Genomic DNA, 7,413 nt, shown 5'->3' on the forward strand with positions numbered 1-7,413 from the left:
ATATGAAGCCATCAGAAACATTTACAAAATTAAAATATGAAAAAGAGATTAATGTCAGAAAACCTAAGTTCAAAGTTGGTGATATCGTAAGAATATATAGGTGGAAATCTCATTTTGAAAAGGGTTTTACTGAACGATGGACGAAAGAACTTTTTTAAATTGTTGATGTAATAGATACAGTTCCTTGGACTTATAAAATATATGATTTGGAAGGGGAAGAGATTTTAGGTTTATTTTATTCACAGGAATTACAAAAGACAAAACTAAGCAGATAATACACCTTTGTGGACACTCGAGGGCCAAGTCCGAGGTGTATAACAGTATATAATGTGTGTCAAGGGGTGGACGTTCTTACATCTGTGAACCCCAAACACAGAATCCTCAACTGAATAGTCAAGGCTTAACTTTTGTTTGTGTGTGTGTGTGTGTGTGTGCAATGGGAGCAATAGGTTGGCGCTTCACTCCCTCCTACTATACACCGTTGTGGACACTCGAGGGCCAAGTCCGAGGTGTATAACAGTATATAATGTGTGTCAAGGGGTGGACGTTCTTACATCTGTGAACCCCAAACACAGAATCCTCAACTGAATAGTCAAGGCTTAACTTTTGTTTGTTGATGTGTATGTGTGTGTGTGTCCCAACCCTCACATTCAAAATCTCAACCCCAACTCAATCCTCACCCAACACAGTCTTTTTCAAAATGAGATTTCCACCTATATATATATATATATATATATATATATATATATATATATATATATATATATATATATATATATATATATATATATATATATATATATATATATATATATATATATATTTTACGTTTTTTTTTTTTTTTCTCTTCTTCCAATTCTGTCTTTTAAGGCTTTCAGGTTTGATGACATAGAAAGAGGGAGTAAGAACTTTCTTGATAGGTTTAAATCCCAAAGAGTGGTAGCATTTCAAGTCTTCAAAATAACCCCAACTTTCCAAGTCTCCAAGGTAGTTATTTAAACCATCAAGGCAGAACTCATTTACTGATTTTTTCAAAATTTGTGAGTCTCCAAGGTAGTTCCCATATTTAGAACCATCTTGGCAGAACCCTTTTCCTGAGTCTCCAAGGTAGTTATTTAAACCATCAAGGCAGAACTCATTTACTGATTTTTTCAAAATTTGTGAGTCTCCAAGGTAAAACTTGTATTCTGGCTCATCAACGTATAACTTGTTCAGTGGGTATTGTCTTGATAACTCACAATGAGTACTATTGCTGTAAAACTCTTTTTCAGGATTTTGCTGGTCTCCAAGGTATAACTCTTTGGTTGGGTCATCAAGGACGAACTCGTTCTGTGGGTCTTGGTCGCTCATAAGGTCTTCAACCAAGCCAACAATTTCGCCCCAAGTTGTAGCAAAAGCAGTATTTTCATTTCGTATTTCAGACACAATTTCCTGTGAGAGAAAATAATAATGTATTAATTAAGTTATTTAATTATTAAATGAGTATGCTTCAATCAAAGTTTGAAAATAGGAAAATAAAATCTTACCTCAACAGATAAGAGGTTTGAATGCAGTTCATCAACTTGAAGGTTTAGTTCCATACAAGACAGAGAGTTCCAAGGAACACCAAAGTCATCCCACTCAAGGTCTTGGTCGCTCATAAGGTCTTCAACCAAGCCAACAATTTCCTCCCAAGTTGTAGCAAAAGCAGTATTTTCATTTTGTATTTCAGATACAATTTCCTGTGAGAGAAAATAATAATGTATTAATTAAGTTATTTAATTATTAAATGAGTATGCTTCAATCAAAGTTTGAAAATAGGAAAATAAAAATCTTACCTCAACAGATAAGAGGTTTGAATCCAGTTCATCAACTTGAAGGTTTAGTTCCATACAAGACAGAGAGTTCGAGACAAGCACACAGCACACCATTGCCAGCAAAAACTAATGTTTAAAATGGAGCCTGGGTTTGAAGCTTTTATAGAGAAAGACTGGTGGGTGTGGTTTCCTTTGGAAATTCCCTGGGCAAGCCTAGGCAAGCCTTCATTGGGAAATTTTTCAAAACCATAACATCCTGTAATTTTCTAGTGATTTCTTTGTGAGTCAGAGATGAACTGGAAATGATGTAAGAGTGGGCGGGGCTTAGCAAAAGTAGGCGGAGCTTAGGAAAAGTGGGCGTGGCTTAGAAAAAACCTTATGAAAAGTGGGCGGAGCCTAGCAAAAGTGGGCGGGGCTTAGGAAAAGTGGGCGTGGCTTAGGAAAAATACCTTATGAAAGTGGGCGGAGCTTAGCAAAAGTGGGCGGGGCTTAGGAAAAGTGGGCGTGGCTTAGAAAAATACCTTATGAAAAGTGGGCGGAGCTTAGCAAAAGTGGGCGGGGCTTAGCAAAAGTGGGCGGGGCTTACAGAAAAGTGGGCGGGGCTTATTGAATACCTTGTGGAAAGTGGGCGGGGCTTAACAAAAGTGGGCGGGGCTTAAAGAAAAGTGGGCGGGGCTTAACAAAAAATAACCTGTGGCTCAGGAGGTGGTCAAACAAGAGCATTAAGAGAAGTTTATCATTTCGTAATGACACAAAAGGGGTATCTTAAAAAATATAAAGATTCAAATGTTTTGTTTGTCAATATTTTAGATGGGGATTATTGTGCAAAGAAAATTAAACTATTGAAGGAATTTGAGAATGAACAAATCTTTATAGGTTCAATGAGTGAGCTGTTCAACCCCAGGTGTTCAATTCAATGAGGTTCAACCTCCAAGTTAAAAGGGGAGACAAATAAATATACCTTGGGATAAAAGGGGATTTATTTTTAGGGAAAAAAATATGAATCGCTGAAAATCCCCATTCATTTACATGGGGAAAAGTGAGCCAGAATCAGTATTCTTGCCCTACTTATATATATATGTATATATATATATATATATATATATATATATATATATATATATATATATATATATATATATATATATATATATATATATATATATATATATATATATATATATATATATATATATATATATATATATATATATATATATATGTATATATATATATATATATATATATATATATATATATATATATATATATATATATATATATATATATATATATATATATATATATATATATATATGTATGTATATATATATATATATATATGTATATATGTATATATATATATATATATATATATATATGTATATATATATATATATATATGTATATATATATATATATATATATGTGTATATATATATATATATATATATATATATATATATATATATATATATATATATATATATATGTATATATATATATATATATGTATATATATATATATATATATATATATATATATATATATATATATGTATATATATATATATATGTATATATATATATATATATATATATATATATATATATATATATATATATATATGTATATATATATATATATATATATATATATATATATATATATATATATATATATATATATATATATATATATATATATATATATATATATATATATATATATATATGTATGTGTATATATATATATATATATATATATATATATATATATATATATATATATATATATATATATATATATATATATATATATTTTAGCAGTCGGCACTACTGCGAAGTTCAAGTGTGGATCTTACTTTTTTATAATTTGGCTTAGTTAAAGAGATTATCAAGGTTATGGCACATGTGGAAATGAATAAAGCCAGGAATGCTGGTGTCTCCAAGCTTTTTTTAAGCATTGCAATGTACCCAACGATTCATAGATATGATGAACAGGTATTCGATAACATGGGTGAGGAAAGTGAGAAAGAAAAAAAAAACTTCTTCATTAAGAAATTCTTGCGGCCTGTTCAAAGTCAAGGCATGTTTGAGCAGGCCAAAAAATATGGCGGCTTCAGTCCCTGGCGTGGTAACACAGGATATAGCTCAAGACCCCAGAGAGTAAGGTGGCCGAGGATGTGCCTGATAAAGCAGAGATGCAAGTATTAGTGAAGAAGAAATTACAACTCGCATTAATGTTAATAAAGAATTTGATGAAATATTTAAAGAAAAGGATTTATTTGAACACATCTACTTGAATGATGAAGAAAGGAAAATTTCCCTGTTGATCTTTACAATTCATTAAATGATATTTTACAATAAATAAATGGATGTAAAAGAAAGAGCAAGAAGATTTAAGGAACATCAAGAGTTGGTTTCAAAAGTTGTAAAACAACAGGAAGACATAAAGAAGAAACGCAGACAGAAACTAACGGGCGAAGAAGCATTTGAAAGAAAACAAGAGAAATTTTTTAAACCACTTTTAAAAACTTCCCAAGAAAAAATGAAAGATGTTTCCACAGTTCCCACAGTAGAATATACTCCCAGAAAGCTCCAAATGTTAAAAGATTTCAGTCAAATGACGGAGGAAGAATTAGAGCATATTGGAGAATTAGAACATGATGAAGGTTTATTTCAACAACTGGAAGAGATTAATCAACCCCCTGATTATGTTGTGAATGCTGTTCAAAACAATGAATATTCAGCAGATTCAAAAACCAAAGCAGGACTCATTCCAACAGAACAACCAGCAATATTTCATCTTGTTCAAGAAAAGGTATTGATATTTAATGATGAATTAAGGTTCTTAAGTTCTGCTCAACCCCCTGTTAAACTAACTCCGAGATTAATGTTTCTTCTCACAAAAGATGGAAGACAAGGTTCAACTGTGAAGGATGAATCAAAGTATATTGATAAACCATTGGATATGGAAAATAATGATGATAGAGTATATATTGATTTGCTGAACACTCTAAATTATAAGGTTATTCTTTCTGGTAAAAGTAGGAAGAATGAGAAGGAGAAACACATTATTCAGGCTTTAAGTATCCTTGGTTCAGGTGTTAGTTTTCTTCCAAATGACCCATCGCAATTAGTTAATAGACTGTTATTGTTGTTAGGCAGTCAGAAGGCTGGAAATAACAATTGTTTTAATGAAGCATCAGCCATTTTAGACCAGTTGATGAACATGAAAATAATTAATAAATATCAATATAAAGACATTTTATCTCATATTAAATAAGATGAGAAGCACAATCCTTAGTTTCAATTTCACAACAAGCGACCACACATCTTCATTCCCATACCCACTACAACTTGACACAACAAAAGAATATGAGGCATCTTTATTGTCCATGGAAACTTATAATACCTTGTTTAATATAACTGATAAAAATGACAAGTTTAGTTATAATCCCGGAAGTGGATACAAAGCGATAACAGTCTCACCCGGAGCATATGAGATTTCTCAAATATCTTCCGAAATTGCTCGTCTTATGAAAGAACAGGGTGATGAACCAAAAAATATTGTTATAAACATTCAAAAACATACTTCAAAATCAACGATTAAAGTTAAAAATAACTACAAGGTTGATTTCACAATTGATAATTCATTGAGAGAGTTATTGGGTTTCTCCTCAAAAAAGATTGAAACTAATGGGACGTTTTACAGTGATAATGTCATTCAAATATCCTCAGGAATAAATTCGGTGTTAATTCACTGTGATTTGATTGATGGTGCTTATAATGATGGAAAAAAACAAATACAATATTTTCATTCAGTGCATACTCAACCCCAATTGGTTATAAATTCAATATGGAACCCAAAAATTTGGTTTATCTACCTGTGTCAGGAAAAACCATACACAGAGTAAATTTTAGGATAACCGACCAAGATAATCGTGTGATTTCTTTTAATGGAGAAGTTATATCCATCAGAATTCACCTACGTGAAGTTTTCCAATAAATAAATACGATGGTTATTGTGAGGAAACACGAGTTGGGAAAATATAAAATAATTACAGGGGATGGGATGTTCCTTTCCCCATACTACAAGGGTGAAGGTATGTATCTTGGTAGAGGATACTATAAACCTAAGAGACAAAGGGGTGTTGGACATCAATTTAGAGGAGATGGGATAATTGATACTCTCATGGGTATTGGTTCAACTATTCTTAAACATAAAGATCTAATTGGTTCAACTGCTTCTGCTGTGGGAAATGTAGCAGGTGCTGTAAAGAGTATAAAAGATGCTCAGAAGGAATCTCATAAATTACAAGCAATAAAAGAAATTAAGAAAGGCAAAACTCAGTTGTCCCCCAAGAACGACAGAAAATAATTCAAATACTTGGATCAGGGTTTCAAAAGTTTTAACATCTTTTTTCCTAAATAAATACAAGTATGGAAGCAATTGATAGTATCTATGATTTGGATGATACTATTATTATCTCAAACTCCACTAAAAAAGAAGATTACTTCAAGGTAAATGCAATAACTGGAACAGACTGGAATACGAATGGTACAAAAAGTTTTGAAATAAATAATCAACAAACCTATTTGAATCTCTCCGAAAGTTTCTTGTTGTGTAAATTTAAATTCACTAAAGCTGGGAATAACACAAACGCTACACTTGTAAATGATTTCTTCTGGAAAATGTTTGATAGTGTGCGTTTGTATATTGGAACACAAGAAGTTGAAGCGGTTGATTATGTCTCTGCTGTATCTGAAATGATAAAATTTACACTCTATACATTCAGTGATAGAATGGGAAAGGGGTCTGTCGAAGGTTTTATTCCTGATATGTCAACGGGAACAAACACAGACCCTGGATATATTCAAAGGAAAGGAGCGTATAATGATGATACAAAAGCAGAAAATAGTTTTACTGTGGCGGTTCCTCTTAAAGGTATATTTGGATTTTGTGATCATGATAAAGTTCTGTATGGTCTTAAAATTAGATTTCATCTACAAAGGAATGATAATGAAAATAGATTGCTTTTTGGTGTTGGTAATGCTTTTGGTGATCAGAATAAATTTGTAATTGAGGAGATGAGTTGGTATATCAGTGAATATACTCCTAATCTTAAAACAGAAGAGATGTTGAATCGAAGACTTAACTCAAAGAAACCACTCAGTGTATCATACCTCAAAAGAAGATGTCAACACGTTAAACTCAATCAAACTACTTACACGTGGAATTTGGGTGTTCTGGAAGGAAAGCCACGATATCTGTGGATCATTTTTAAAAAGCCAGATGGTGATACTGCGACTGATAAGAATAATGCATTGAGTGATAATGCTAAGGTGAAACAACTTCGCGTTTCTCTAGATGGAACATTTTATCCACGAGATAGATTGGAAATTAATTGGGAAAAAAATGATTTTGCTGAAGCATACAAGTCTTACCAAAAGGTGTGTGAAAGTAATGGAAATAAAGAACCTATTTTGGATATGACAGCATTTAAAAGTTTGTATACAATCTATGCGTTTGACCTGAGCGCGCAAAAGGAAACTATAAAGTCTAATCGAGTGGATACTTCCCTATACATTGAAAGAGGAGAGAGTGAAGAAG

At 31.8% G+C, this 7,413-nt stretch overlaps 1 long non-coding RNA gene across 1 annotated transcript; it reads right to left on the reverse strand.

Annotated features, from left to right (window-relative positions):
• Positions 1–405: 405 nt before the first annotated feature.
• LOC147022615 (uncharacterized) lies at positions 406–2,184 on the reverse strand. Its single transcript, XR_015059817.1, has 2 exons — positions 1,818–2,184; positions 406–1,721 (listed from the first exon to the last, which is right to left on the reverse strand). It is a non-coding gene; the product is annotated as an uncharacterized LOC147022615 (long non-coding RNA).
• Positions 2,185–7,413: the final 5,229 nt, after the last annotated feature.

Source organism: Eptatretus burgeri, chromosome 7, assembly GCF_056783735.1.
Source record: "Eptatretus burgeri isolate ZD-2024b chromosome 7, Ebu_testis_v1, whole genome shotgun sequence".
NCBI classification, from domain to species: Eukaryota; Metazoa; Chordata; class Myxini; order Myxiniformes; family Myxinidae; genus Eptatretus; species Eptatretus burgeri.